Here is a 15,238-nt window from a genome sequence, read left to right as displayed (position 1 = left end):
TGTCTCCAAACAAGAGCACGTGGCATTTGCCGCCACCGCATAGAGGGCAGCACTGTTCTCTCTGGATTAAAGATGGCGGATGACAGCTGTCAAAAAGCACGTAGAATTTGTCACCGGCACAAAGAGGGCAGCACGGTGCTCTCTGGCGGTTGACATCTGTCAGAAAAGCACATGGGTTTGTAAAGCACGTAGAATTTACCACCACCAGATAGAGGGCAGCACGGTGCTCTCTAGATTAAAGATAGCGGATGATAGCCGCACGTGGCTTTGTTTCCAAACAGGAGCATAAAGAAATTGCCGCCACTACATTTCAAAGGTATCTAGCTAAAGAGTGCAGCACTGAGGTTTGCGATGCAAGATGGCGGATGACAGCTGTGACGTACCACATTTCAAAAGGTAAGTAGCTAAAGAGGGCAGCACGGTGCTCTCTGGATTAAAGATGGCGGATGACAGCTGCACGTGGCTTTGTTTCCAAACAAGAGCACGTGGAATTTGCCGCCACTACATAGAGTGCAGCACTGAGGTTTGCGATGCAAGATGGCGGATGACAGCTGTGATGTACCACATTTCAAAGGTAAGTAGCTAAAGAGGGCAGCACGGTGCTCTCTGGATTAAATATGGCGGACGACAGCTGCACGGGGCTTTGTTTCCAAACAAGAGCACGTGGAATTTGTCGCCACTACATAGAGTGCAGCACTGAGGTTTCGGATGCAAGATGGCGGATGACAGCTGTGACGTACCACATTTCAAAGGTAAGTAGCTAAAGAGAGCAGCACGATGCTCTCTGGATTAAAGATGGCGGATGACAGCCGCACGTGGCTTTGTTTATCTCGAGCTAGTGAGGTTAAGTTGGTAACACTACGGTTTAGGCCCGCCAAGATGGCAGCACTGCCGATGACAGGTGACGAATTTTACATCTACTACGATAAAGAGGGCAGCACAGTGCTCTGTAGTTTAAAGATGGCGGATGACAGCTGTCAAAAAAGCACGTGGCTGTCAAAAAACACGTGGATTTGTTTACCTCGCGCTAGTTAGGTTAAGTTGGTACTACTGAGGTTTAGGCCCGTCAAGATGGCAGTACTGAGGTTAGCGATGCGTTGTTGTCTGTCAAAAAGCACGTGGCTGTCAAAAAACACGTGGCTTTGTTTACCTCGCGCTAGTTAGGTTAAGTTGGCACTACTGAGGTTTAGGCCCGTCAAGATGGCAGCAGTGAGGTTAGCGATGCGTTGTTGTCGATGACAGCTGTCAAATAGCACGTGGCTTTGTTTACAAATTCAAATCTCGCGCCAAAATTCAAATCTCCCGCCAAAAATTCAAATTTCCCGCGGGAGGTGGAGGGACCCCTGGGAGCCCGGAGGAGGAGGTGGCGGCCGAACCATCGAATTATACTACTTTCGTTAATGGTCACAAAGTATTATACCGGGCCAGTGAACGGGTCCCCCACTTCCTATCCATTTATTTGGATATGAAGCATGAAGATGGTTCTGGACAAATACTGATCCGCGAGGTGGGGCCCTGTCCTACTGAAACCACATTTGCAATTGCTCGTGCAGTGGTATGTTCTCCATCAAATGTGGAAATTTATTTTGAAGAAAATGAACGTAGTGTGCTCCCATTAGATGTCCATTGAAGAAATAAGGTCCGATGAGATAGTCACCCAAGATCACACACCAGACATCTACTTCCCACTGCACTTGAAATGATCCTTGTCTTACCCAATGGGGGTTCTCCGCACTCCAACAGTGCATATCGTGCCGATTCACGATGCCATTGTTGTGGAATTGTGATTCGTCTGAAAACAGGACTGTTGACTAAAAGGCTGCATTATTGGTCACACTGCGTAATGCCCTTTGACAAAATGTTGTTTTTTTAATGCTATTTGTTTGGGGCATCGACCCATGTGGATCTTTTGCCCCTACTGGTACCGTACCATATTGTATGAACCTGCATGTAACTGGAATGATGGTAGTGTGGAATGTTGTGTGTGAGGAAATAAGGACGTCATGAAGAGGCCAGGGATATTAATCATTATAATTAAAAACCCCTGACCCGGCCGGGAATCAAACCTGGGGCCACCGGGTGACAGGTGGACGCGTTGCCCCCTACACCACGGCGCTGGACTTGACAAAATGTTACTCTAGCATCGAAATCATGTCCGTGGAGGTGCTGGTGTAACTGCAAATGATATGGGTGAAATTTATTGTTGTGTAAGTGTCCGTGTACTAATATGAGGGTTATTCTGGACAGCGTCCAAAACAGCCTCTTCATTTGGACCAGTTCTTACAGGAGCATCTCTAACGGAAGGTAACTTTTCAAGTGTCCCAGTTGAGCGTAATCTTCGTTCAACGTTTTGGAGTGTATTGGTAATCAGTAGTCTTCTGTCAGGAAAATGCTCTTGATAGGGATGTTGCGCTGGACTGCGTTCTGCCTTGTTTCCCCACAAATGATCAACGTTTCAACATACTCATCACTAGAATACATTGTGAGTGAATGGATATGTACTGTGATGTGACCTGATAAGTGTGCATAAACATTGTGTGACCGTTAAAACGAGACAAACCGGGCGAGTTGGCCGCGCGCGTAGAGGCGCGCGGTTGTGAGCTTGCATCCGGGAGATAGTAGGTTCGAATCCCACTATCGGCAGCCCTGAAGATGGTTTTCCGTGGTTTCCCATTTTCACACCAGGCAAATGCTGGGGCTGTACCTTAATTAAGGCCACGGCCACTTCCTTCCAACTCCTAGGCCTTCCCAAACCCATCGTCGCCATAAGACCTATCTGTGTCGGTGCGACGTAAAGCCCATAGCAAAAAAAAAAAAAAAAAAAAAAAAGACGAGACAAGACTTGTCAGTCAAAAAAGAGTATATGCATAAGGTTAGAATCGAACCACTACATTACTGGTATTCAAACACCTTGTGTCATGGGCCTTTAACTGACTCAGCCACAAAGACAACATACAAGACGCTTGCTAAAGGATTACTAGTTAAATATGACCATTCCACATCAAAAGTTAATATCCATCTCAAAGTCTTCAAAAATGCTTTTACAGTGTTCATTTAACATTTTACCATTATGGAGCACATGGCGTACATATTAATTCGACCATACTTTCTCCATAAATTAGCAAAAATTCAACGTTCTCTTCATAGGAATGTGTAAGGAGGAAATGTGTAAGTGCTGTAATGTGAATTTGTGTGTGTTGGACTCAGGACGTTATGGATTCAAATCCCATGCTGGCCATCCTTAAAATGGTTTTCCTCGGTTTCCCGTTTTCACCATCAGGCAAATGCTGGTACGGTACCATAATAAAAGACCAATGCCGATTTCCTTCCCAATCCTCACACCATCCATCCTTAGGCGAAAGCTGCCAAATCAGAGTGCACCCCTTAAAACCAATAGCAAAAAATATATTGATTGTTGTATCCCCGCTAAAATGGAGCACCTCCGTCATTCAAAAAATTTTCCTCGTGTTGCATTCAAACCACTACACTGCTGATACACACCTTGTGCTCCAGCCCTTAACAGATTCAGCCACAAAGACAATATACATGATGTTTGCGAGAGGTTTAGTACTTAAGTACGCCCTTCCCACCTCGAAAGTTTATACTGGTACTCACATCAAAGTCTCCAATGATGTTTTACGGTGTTCAGTTAACTTCGTTACATTACAGAGCACGTGGAATAACCTATTGTTTAAAGGGGTCTAACATCTAAGGTCATCGGTCCCGCATAACCTATTAATTTGGATGTGTTATGGGTACCTGTGTTATTTCAAGGCACAATAAATCACATGTTTGCAGAATAGTCCTTAGTATTTAGTGGAACCGAGCTCGATAGCTGCAGTCGCTTAAGTGCGGCCAGTATCCAGTAATCGGGAGATAGTGGGTTCGAGCCCCACTGTCGGCAGCCCTGAAGGTGGTTTTCTGTTGTTTCCCATTTTCACACCAGGCAAATGCTGGGGCTGTACATTAATTAAGGCCAAGGCCGTTTCCTTCCCATTCCTAAGCCTTCCTATCCCATCATCGCCATAAGACCTATCTGTATCGGTGCGACGTGAAGCAAACAGAAAAAAAAATGAGTATTTGGTGCAGAAATGTACATAGTAGTTTTTCATTTCCTAAGCCCATGAATCAATTTACAGTGATGACACACAGGTAGGGAAGAGCCTTATCGACCATAAGGAGAAATTGAGTTATTTGGTGTTCATAAAACTAAATTACAAGGTTCTTTAGGTTATACGCATTATTCGGGTTGCATATCTCCGAAAAGATAAGGGGCTGGTGAACCACCCAGTATATGGATAAGAAATAATGTCTTGAATTTAACCATCAGTAAAAATAAGTTGGATAATTGTTCATAGTGAACTCCATAATTAGTTCATTTTCTTTACCCTTTCAAGCAAACCTCAGTTCATAGTAAATTAAAATTATTTTAGGTAGTAAAATAATATTAAAATTTTACCTTTAAACTCGTATTTGATGCCAAGGTACTCCTTCTAAACTAACCATAAGAAAATTTCAAATTAAACCATGAAGTGCATGAATAAAAATGAGTCAAACAGCATTCAAACAGGGTCGAGGAACCCCATAATAAGAAAAATAAAGGGAAAATCCTGTATGAAGAATATTAAAATCTCTCAAATTGCAGAAGGCAACTGAGCAAGCATGAAAAATAATACACGTGCATCACGCCCAAAAATGCATAAACACCAGCAAAAATGTAATTAAATATTGCAAAATTCACAAAAACAAGGTTTAATTAATCTAGAAAAACATTACTGATACCAAATTTCACTAATTATACCATAGAATTCACTTAACGTGACATTCTTGTAATATAAACTTCATCAGACACAACAAGTATATATCACCAAGTGTCCAACTAAAATGACGCTTCGAAAGACAATACCAATATTATTAAGATGATGCAATGTAATCTAATCTTATCGCAGCATCTCAGGCAAACATAATGCCATAATGATGCAACAGGAACAACAATGGAGAAATGGCAATTATGTATGTTTGTGCTAAATTCATGCTGTGTACATCAGCGAGGAGCACCAGACTAAAACAACAGAGCCCGAAGATTAGCAGAGCATGAAACATATATCATGTGATGGTCATCTGTTGCTACACACATTTGCAAACCTCACCATGATGGAGTGGAGTAGGTCTCAAGTTATCAAGTTAATTGAACTACCAAGCCAACTACCATAAAATAACAAAGAAGGGTAATGCTTTGCAGATTATTTGACTACATTTCACTGGAATTCACCCGAACACTATGTTGACTGAAATAGAAATAAAAATTAACATCTGGAGACATTACACAAGGGGGAAGAATGAGTTGAAGAATAATACCAAACTCGCCATCAGTAACAAACAAAATGCACCTTCATTATTTAAAATTTCTAAATGAGTATTTATCTCCTAATTTATTTATTTTTTACTGAGGAAACTAAACATTCCTTTGTCCTGCTTCCTAGATATCTGTTACCTTTTGCAAAGTCACTTCTATTTTTAATTTTTTTATTAACACTAGCTAACAACACACCTGCAGCAGTTGATGCTAAAACCACAGCTTTCATTTTGTTCATGTTCATTTTGAAAGCATGTTCTGCCACCTTGCTTGGTTAGTCCTGACTGCTTGTGCTATGAATCTGCCAAATGTGAACAATTGTGCTATATTCAGCTGATGTATGGCACTTGATGTAGTGCAACAAAGAGCCAGCTTAAATAAGGGCTAATGGGAGGACACAGTTGAATGAGTAGTCCATGAGTGTGGAATATCCATGCAGGCAGTGAATGTGTGATCTAAAGAAAGTGGAGACTGTGGCCATAATGTTAATAAACCTCTTCAAGAACAAAACCCACACAAAAAGTTTACATTCTAAAGAAGCAGTCATTTTGAGGCAGAATTTTATAGAGTATATGTTCTCATCGTAAAGTTAAGAAATAAAATGTAGTACAAAATAGATGGATGGATGAAGAAATATAGTCAAAAAGAATTACAAAATGGAAGAGAAACTAGGGAAGGTGCAGATGATGATATGATGGTTGGATGGGTGGAGATATACAAATTGCATCTAAAAAGTTTGGTGAATGATACCATAACACAAAGAAAACAGAAGTTACAAACAAAATACCTTTAGTCTCCTTCAAAGTACTCTTTATTGATCACAATACACTTATGGTAATGTGTACACAACTGCTGGAAACTCGCAGCGGGGGCAAATTTTTGCATCAATCGAAGCACTGATGTCTCCCATCTTTGATGTCCAGCATGTCAGGACAGTGTGTGCCTTTCACAATTCCCTTGAGGTGGGGAAACAAAAAGCTGTGGAGTATGATGGATGTTCGAGAACAGTTATGTGCAGCTTAGGTAAGAAGTTGTGCACAATGATCGCAGTGTGTGGGAGGGCATTCTTGTGGAGGAGATTCCACTTTCCAGTCCTGTACAATGATGGCCAAACATGCCAAAACGTTCTCGTTGAATGCAGCATTGACAGTTTTATCCTCCAGTATGAGTTTCTAGTAGAGGATGCCATTGCTGCCAAAAATAAATCAACAAACAGTGTCTTGTCTTTTGGAGGCAACTCTTTTTTGAGATATGGAAAACCCGATGAATACCATGCCATTGATTGTCGCTTGGTCTCTGGATCTAATTGGTAGCACCAGTTCTCATCGCCTGTGATGATAGCTTTTCAGAAAAGATGGATCTTGGTCACATGTCAATGAAATCTCCAGCAATTTCCATCTGTGTTGCCTTCCGCTCATCAGTCAGTGTGCGTGGAACAAATGCAGAACAGATCTGCTTACCCAAATTGTTGTAAATGATGGTGTTCACACTGTCCTTGCTAATCTGATTCCTCTGATATTCTTCTCAGAAACAGTTACCAATTTTTTGCCTGCATCTGTCTCACTTGCTCAATGTTTTCTACATTTTTTGCTTATGGCAGTCAACCCAGACATTGTGCATCATCAAGAGTTTCCAGTCCATCCTAAAAGCATCTAAGCCAGTTTTTATGGCTTCCATTCCATATACTTGCATCCACATCACATGCATCTCCATCGCCGCTACCCAATTTGTAACAAAGCTTTATGTTTATGTGTTGTTCCATTGCACTGTGACATGAGTCTTCACACACACTACGTTCAATTGGCTGCAGCAGACTAACCTGCTTTAGCTCTGTGTGTTCAATGCTACAGAGTGCTGCTCAAGATGTCTTTCTATTCACATGCGCATGCACACAGTGTTACCACATGTTGCCATTGCAATATCATTCCATTCACTGTACTTTTAGACATGCCTTCTATAAAGAAAAAATACTACAGTGAATTAGGAAATTATGAGCAAATACTGAATTTTATTAGTGTCTGGGAAAAATACCTTTGAAGAATTTCATAATTCTAATGGAAGTGTAAAGTGATTCTACAAATATGAGATCAGAAGTGCTCGAGTGGCTCTGGCGTTGTAAAGAGCACCAGGTACCCATCACCAATAATGTGCTCTCTAGTTGACCTGTGAGAGCACAGATGGATGAGATTGTTAATCATGTAGTGCAGTGTGCTTGTCAATATCGTGTGAGGATATTTGATTTCATTTAAGGGTGCTTTTCTCATAAGCAGGCTGAGTTGAGTTGAAGTGATCATGGAAGTTTCTTCATCTCAGAGGCAGCATCTCAGAGTTTCTAAGGCATGGAATTTCTGTGCTTCAGCATCCTGCCTATTCACTCATTTTATCCCCCTGCAAATTTTTCTTCTTCCAAAGAATGAAAATAACCATCTCAAGGGATATCATTATGTATTACTAAATGAGATGAAAACAGCATCACAGAATGCACTATGTGAGGTAGCAAAGAGAAGGCTTCCTGCAGTTCTTCTGGAAACTTACCCATGTTAGCAAATGTGTAATACTCACCCAGGATGACTACTCTAAAGGTTATTTATTAATGTTTTGAAGTATTTACAGTAAGGAATTATATATCATGTTCCTGAACTTTAAGATTCTACCTTTCATGTGTCGGATATTTTTTCTTTACACACAGTCCCCAAAATATGCATAGTAGAAGGTAAAGTGGTAGTGTTAAATCAGCAACTAATATTGATTCAGGTGATTTAGTGATGGAGATAATAAATTTTGCAGCAAACATCTCTCAGGGTGATCTTTAGTTGTATGAAATATGGTCTGCACACCATATTCAAACAACAATACCTTGCTAGCAGCCGTGATGGTTCCAACTAGTAGCTGTGGCCGCAATGGCAATCTTAGTATGCATAAGAATATTACAAACAGGGCAAATACAGTCTAAGTATACTTACATCTAATACTTTGTCATGTTTTCTTTCACCTTTACAATATTATGTAGTCCATTGAGTATTGAATTTGCCAGTTTTTCCACCCACAACTAGTACCAATTTGATGTTTAATGGTTGTGTCTCTTGTACCTTTACCTGGTTCGAAACTTTCTCTGCAATGTTTAGGTCAGGTGAATCACCTGGATATTTAACCACCTTTGTTCTGTGGGCATGGGCTCCATCAGGCATAAAATAGAGATGTTGACGAATATGCCAAAAATCCAGAACATGATCTTCCAAAACCTATGGTATCTGCTTCCATCATGGCAACATTATCCAGGAGAAATTATAGCCCTCCTCCACCATTCCTAAATGCTCCCCATACCATCACACTCTTAGGATGTTTAACAGTCTTAACAGCATACCTTGGGACATACCACGAAACATTTATTGGCCTTCATACCACTGTGGCCTATTAACTGACTACCTTGAAAGAGTGCTTTAGCACTTCAAGCAAGATTAACCCAACAAGAAACCAAGAATTAGAAGGAATAAAACTGCTACCTCGTCCAGTATACAGTTATACCTTCTGACTATGGTTCGCTTTGGGTAATAGCATCATCTTATAGAGAAAAACAGTTTGATAATCTTGAAGGTGGCAGGTGTGCCTGAGCAAAGGGTTTCTTCTTTCAATCCAAGGTAAGATATTATCAACAAAAACAGCTTTCAGAATGATGATTGAAAGTCATTTAATGCTGGGCATAATTTTGAAGAATGTAATACATTTTTTTTGTTTCATTGTTTATTGGACAAATAAGGAACTACACTGCCCTCCAAAGAAACATAACACTTGATATTTTAAAAATAATCTCAGTTTAAGGTAGCAAAATTATTTTTTATTTTCAAAACATCACTACAGAATAAAACAAAGAATCTTTCCATACCTCTTTCAAAGACAGCAATGTTCAAAATATTTCAATTTAAAAATACACATTTTTTTTAAATTAAAAGAAACAGACTCTGACAGATTTCCTGATTACCAAAATTGTTGATTTAAATTACCTAAATGGAAACTTGGTGGATGTTGTTGATTATGTGATCAACAAGGCATATTTGCCACCCTTGGATGCAATTACCATCAGAAGTATTCTGGGCATGTTCCTGATCAAGCCCCAAGTTCAGCCAGATTGTTGGAAACTTGGTGCCAAAGGCAACAACAGTTATGTCCCACATGTGCTCAATAGGATTAAGGTCTGGACTCCTTGCTGGCCAGTGCACAGAGTGGAAATGTTAACCTCCCAAAGAAACTCCGTGACACAATGAGCAGCAAGGGGTCTTGCATTATTGTGCATAAGCATATAATTTTTGTCAAATGCGAGTGCCATTACATGATTAATGAAATTCTCCTCAATGTATGTGCATGCCATGAAGGAGCTGTTCTCAACAAGTACAATATTGGTATGGTTATCAAAAGTTTTTTAAATTTTTATAACTAACAGTTGAATCGTGCAGTCGAGTAAGGAACTAAGTCAGATTTTGCTACTTTTCAGGAGAGCAAAAAAACTGATTTTCTTCGACACGCTTCAATGAATAGTTCCCATTATTTTATATAATATTTAGATCAGTGATAGATATGTAATGGAGGTAACAGGAAAATGTTCAAGAAAAATTTATAAATTTTATGACCGTTTAAACTTTTTTGACTTAGTTCCTTTCTCCAATAATACCGAAAAAAATTTGGAGTTTGGGAATAAATCTCTCATACAAACTACACCAACCTTTGTTATATATTAAACATAGCTTAATGCAATACATAAGCACTGTTTACAGTTTATCCAACAGAAAAAAATAGGGAAAACAAATACAAATGACCTTGAAGCGCCAAATAACTACAGTATTACAACCGAGACTACTAACCTAAGGGGAATTCATTGGCTGCGAAATAATGTCCAAATAAAATGCCAAAGCATCCTCATTCGCAACATATTTCAACAGTTTACGCAAGTCCTTTATTTTCTCAGCTTTTATTGGAACCCCACCCTCTGGATATGCTGCCATTGGTTGCAAGGAAAATGTGCAAAAGTTACCTTTCCCAAGATGAAACGTATGTTTCACAATGCTGTTTATGAAGGGAAGTGCTACAATAACTCCTGGTTTCTCTGCCCTATATCTGTATTCTTTAAACGAAGAAGGAGAAAATGCAATCTTTCCAGCACGAGGAGTATTCTTTGTCGATGTTTCAGCTGATACAGTCACTTTTAAAAAAAACTCAGGCCACCACTTGTCAAAATTAAATACTGCACTTGAGTCTACTAACTTAACTGTAACTTTTGCTTTGCTGTTTACAATAATTGCCATATACTCTTCGATAGTATAAACTCTGTCTACTTTTTTAATGTTTTTCTTAAATAGCCCAAAGTCCCTGTCGCATGGTAGGAATGAATGACCCCTCTCGGGAAAGTACTGTCTAATCTCCTTAAATCGATTTGAAGCTGCCAGGCCTAGCATTAGTCTTATGACCATATGGTTCTTATTTTGGCCTGGAGAACCATCAGAGAAAACGTGTAACTGGTCAACATTTTCTGACACAAATTCGTCTATATAATCTTTCAGGAAAGAAGCAACTTCATTCGCACCCTTCTTTCCTTGGCCTTCATGATACATATACACAACACACTTGTCCGTTGCAAGATCATGAATACAAAACACATTCACCCACAACTGTCTCATGTAAAACACTTCTTGCACCGGTATGTGTGGCAGGGGCAGATTTTGCATAAAGTCAAAGGCAAGGCCTGTCACTTTGTCATTTGTTCTGCATAGTGCTGCAACTTCTTTCAAAGACCTGTAGAATTTCCTGCTTCTTCTTTTATGAACATCATATTCAGCCTGAGCTGCACGCTTTGCTGATTCACAAATATGTGGACTCCTAAGTTTAGCTGTGAACTCCTCACACTTGCTGCAGACATCGATCTGTGGTCGTCCGAATCGGTAGTTGTAATTCTCAACAAAATAAGTCCTGTAGAAGCTGTACTTGACTCCACACTCCGGGTATTTTGTGACAAACATGTTGTGCATTTCTTTAATAGTTAAGCGGGCATCTAAGTAATGCACTTCTTTCCCTCCGTAATGAGTCCGTTTCAGAGGGAATGATTGAATATGATCGGATATCAGTTTAGTGACATCTTCCGGTATCTTTCTGGTATTTGGATCGGTTCCTCTCTTGTCCCTGGGAATTTCTCCATGAAGAAGAAGCATTGTGATACGGAATACTCTTTTCTGAGTGACGGCATGCATGCTCATAAAAGCTGAACGGCATACCTTCTTTCTATTGTTGCCATCCATAACAAAGTAAGTGAAACTTGCTGCTCGCTGCTTTGAATTTTCATTCCTCGGTCTTCTGGTCTTAATTTCATTCTTCTCGATGAGGCGCTGCAAGTGTAAATCTTGTGCATCCTTACTAGGAAGTTGAAGAAACTTGGAAAGAATGGACATGCGAGCCTCTTCGTTTATAATCTCAAAGCACTTCTTTCTGCATCTAGAAGAATAACATATTATTAATACTAAGTATAAATCTGTACCATACGTATTGTTATCTAAAACAAGAGTAGAAAGTATGGTTGCATGTTAGAATATTATTTACTAAACAATCCCTAGTAATACTTCTCAAGCTCCTTACTTACCTGCAGTCAGAACCGGTTTCTTTGCCTTCCACAACTCTCCCACGTTTATTCACATATGCCAGTCCTCTGAGTCTTGCGTGTTTCAGAACACTATGTTTATGGCCCTCAGGCTGTGCCTTCCTTTTCGGAGTCATATTCTCAAACGTAATACATAGATCACTTTGTCATCCACCGAGATACAAACTGAAATACTGTACACTATAACCCACCATGTACCGTACGATTTCTGTTTCCCTCCAGTATGTTGTCCTTTGTGTTGTACCAACGCCGTAAATTGAAATATCCCCTGTTATACCTACATCGCATGCAACGTGCGGCAAAGAATGGAACTAAGTCATGAATAGCAAGTGGTGAAGAAACGCACTAAGTCATCGTCTTAGTGCGTTTCTTCACAATGTGCCTGATGTCCATCCACTGTTTCTCCCACAAGGAGAAGGCTGACTTATTTCTTTCCTTTACCAAACGACAGGGCTTGGTTATGTGAGGTAAATGAGGCAATAAAATGAAAATGGCCGATTTTGACTTAGTTCCTTACTCAACTGCACGATTCAGTTATAAATTAACTGAGTCAAAGCTGAAAAGAGATAGTTTCAGATTTAAAAAAAACCCATGGTGCAACAGCCCTGAAGGGCCTTTCCTGGCAAGAAATCAGCTTCATTTTCTGTATCAAATCCTATTTACAATGAATCAATAACAGTAAATTTCCACCTTTTTGATACTTATATTTGCATTAAGCAAATCAATCAATCAATCAATCAATCATATACAGTACATGTTTCATTCCATTTGGAACATCTTCAGCTGTATTACAATGCTTAGGTGAAATTACGAAGTATTTATCTTCTTAAGAACATCTTAATAAGTACCTTGTTTTACTTAAAATCTATATGAATTAAAAAAAATTGAAATAAATTAAAATATATGTAGATAGTTGAATGGGGTGGTGAAATGGGAGGAAAATGATTTACTTATTTTAGCCTATTTTAAAACTATATCTATTCATTCAAACAGATGTTATAAAAAATGTTTTTGTTTCCAGCACTTTTCACTATGATATATGACATTCTGCTGTCTACTAATAAAATGTTTTTGAAAAATAATTTTCCTTTGTCAATTTTCTATATTTTACAAGGTTGTTCACTTTATCTGCTCCTTCCAAGATGATCGCTGCTCAGCATGAAGGCCTGCAGATTATGAAGTGTCGTGTGGTCAGCATGACAGATCCTCTCGACTGTTATTTTTGGCTTTCTAGACCGGGGCCACCATCTCACCATCAGACAGCTCCTCAATTGTAATCACGTAGGCTGAGTGGACCTAGAACCAGCCCTCAGATGCAGGTAAAGGTCCCTGACCTGGCCGGGAATCGAACCTGGGGCATCTGGGTAAGAGGCAGGCACGCTACCCCTACACCGAGGGGCCGGCTGGTTTCAGATATCACAAAGTTATCTAAAGCTACGCCATCCCACACCATCATGGAACCTCCTCCAAATGGCATAATCTCGGTAAAGGTACAGGGGGCGAAATGTTCTCCTGACCTTCTCCATACCCTATCTGTTCTGTAAGGTAACCTCCGACTGAACCTGGACTCGTCACTGAAACGTAGGTGTGTTGCCACTGATCCTCAATCTAATGTTCATGAACCTGTGCAAAATGAAAAAGGTCTATCCAGTGTTGTGGCTGAAGTACCCCTGGTCCTTTGGCTGGTTTTCTAGAGGCTAAACTTTCTTCATGGAGCCTCCTTCTGACTGTGTTCTCACACCTACATCAAACTATACTCCAAGCCTTTAACTGTTGTAAGATGTTGGTTCCTTGACATGTGTAGCCTGAAAATGCAATCTTGCAAGGCAGAAATGCATCATCTAGGATAGCCTGAATTAGGTTTTGTATGATAGGTATGATGATTCTGAAAATTTGTTACCACCTGATGAATGCTTGTAAGAGACTTATTCAAAACCTCTGCCACATAGCGGTTGGTATGGCCATCATTCACCAATGCTACTACTTTTGCCAAGTCTACGGGACTTAGAGGCATACTGATGAGTTGTTTTACTCAGAAACCCCGCAGATAGTGTTCAGATACTGGTCAATGAACATTAAAGGTACAAGAGTGACTTTATTGCTGAAAAAAATTGTTTTCATAATTTGAATAAAATTAATAAGAAATGTACAAAAGCACTCAGCATTGTTTGATTGGGTTACAATATTACATTAAAAAGCCTTCTGTTATTCATTGTTGCTTCTCCTCCAGTAATATTCACATAACACCAGCCAATCAATAAATATTGCAAAAAGTATGGTAGTCATATTCAATGTAGAATTTAATTGAGCTTTCTACCAAAATGTAAAGTATTAAGCTTTCTTTGGATGGCAGTGTTAGTAATAACACTGAGCTAAGAAATAAATGTTCATGTTCTTTTCAAAACACAAACAAATTTTGCTGTAGAGAAATTTATCTGTTATGTATTTTGTGTAGCGGTATACTTTAATTATCATATTATGATGATTTGTGAACAGTCATACTCGTAAACTGTGACTGGGAAACAACTTTGTGAAAATAAGATAAATCATGCAAGCCCTTTCATCAGGATACTTTTTAGTAATGCGGAACGCACGTTGCACAGTAACTACAGATTCTGTCTTTGCAAACTGCAAAACACAAAAAGCTTTCTGTTCACTAGTCACCATCTTTGCTACTACCGCTGTCTAGTGGATTGCTGCGAAACCATTGCGCGTACATGCGCACTGGTGCCAACAAACAAAACTGTTTGAGTTGCTCTTTCATTTGACATTTAATGTATAACTGTAAGTTTAACGTATTCAATATTATAAGGCGTTAAAACTCCGATATTCATTTGTAAACACCGTGTATATAAAACTCAAGTTGCTGAAAGTATAGAGAATATTCAAATAGTATACAAATAACTATGAGTAAGATTTTTATTAATTCTAATCTTGATAATAATAATAATAATAATAATAATAATAATAATAATAATAATAATAATAATAATAATAATGTTGTTGTTGTTTTACTTTAAACCTACCAGATGGCAGAATACACAGAATTCCTCTTGGGTGTCTATGGCTGAGTTTTAATGAATTTTTGTCAGGTAAACACCAAATGTTTCACCAGAGATCTTTTGCATGCCAACATCATATGACATGGAGTGTTGAATGGGCTTTTTTTCTGCCCTTCAGACATCCAACTACCTCTGCTGGGTTTGAACCTGCTATCTTGGGATCCGGAAGCCAACACTCTA

Source organism: Anabrus simplex, chromosome 1, assembly GCF_040414725.1.
Source record: "Anabrus simplex isolate iqAnaSimp1 chromosome 1, ASM4041472v1, whole genome shotgun sequence".
Classification (NCBI taxonomy): Eukaryota; Metazoa; Arthropoda; class Insecta; order Orthoptera; family Tettigoniidae; genus Anabrus; species Anabrus simplex.
The sequence above is the reverse complement of the archived record's forward strand: the minus strand, read 5'-3'. Positions refer to the sequence as shown.